General features: G+C 51.0%; 1 protein-coding gene across 1 annotated transcript in view; it reads right to left on the bottom strand.

Moving 5' to 3' along the window:
* The window catches only part of PRR5L (proline rich 5 like), a 25044-nt gene that overhangs the window by 22126 nt on the left and 2475 nt on the right, over positions 1-443 (bottom strand). The window lies entirely within an intron of this gene.

Below are 443 nucleotides of genomic sequence, written 5' to 3'. Positions count from 1 at the left end.
GGATGGGACTTCTCCCACTTCTTAGGGCAGCCTGGGCCAGGGTCTCACCACTCTCAGCATCAAAAATTTCTCCCTCTCTCTGGTATGAATCTTCCTCTGTCAGTTTAACCCATCACCCCTTGCCCTGTTCCAAGAGCCCCTGCTGAAAACATTGTCCCCATCTTTCTTAGAGGCCTCTTTAAGCACTGAAAGCATGAGACACTGCCCTCACCCCACTCTCAAAGCGAACTATATTAAACTGTCACCTTTGGGGACCAGCACAAGGACAGCGTCTCACGCCCTGGAAGCTGCATTTGTTTGCAAAGTGGGGAAAGGGGTAGTTGAGACTGTTGCTGAGGATGTGCTTAGCCCAAACTGCCAGCCGAGTCTTGGAGCTCAGGAAAAATGCAATAGGGATGGGCGGGCATGTGAAAGCAGAAGTCGAGACCTGTATGACAACATTC

This window comes from Buceros rhinoceros, unplaced genomic scaffold, assembly GCF_000710305.1.
Source record: "Buceros rhinoceros silvestris isolate BGI_N320 unplaced genomic scaffold, ASM71030v1 scaffold12126, whole genome shotgun sequence".
Classification (NCBI taxonomy): domain Eukaryota; kingdom Metazoa; phylum Chordata; class Aves; order Bucerotiformes; family Bucerotidae; genus Buceros; species Buceros rhinoceros.
The sequence above is the reverse complement of the archived record's forward strand: the minus strand, read 5'-3'. Positions and strand labels throughout refer to the sequence as shown.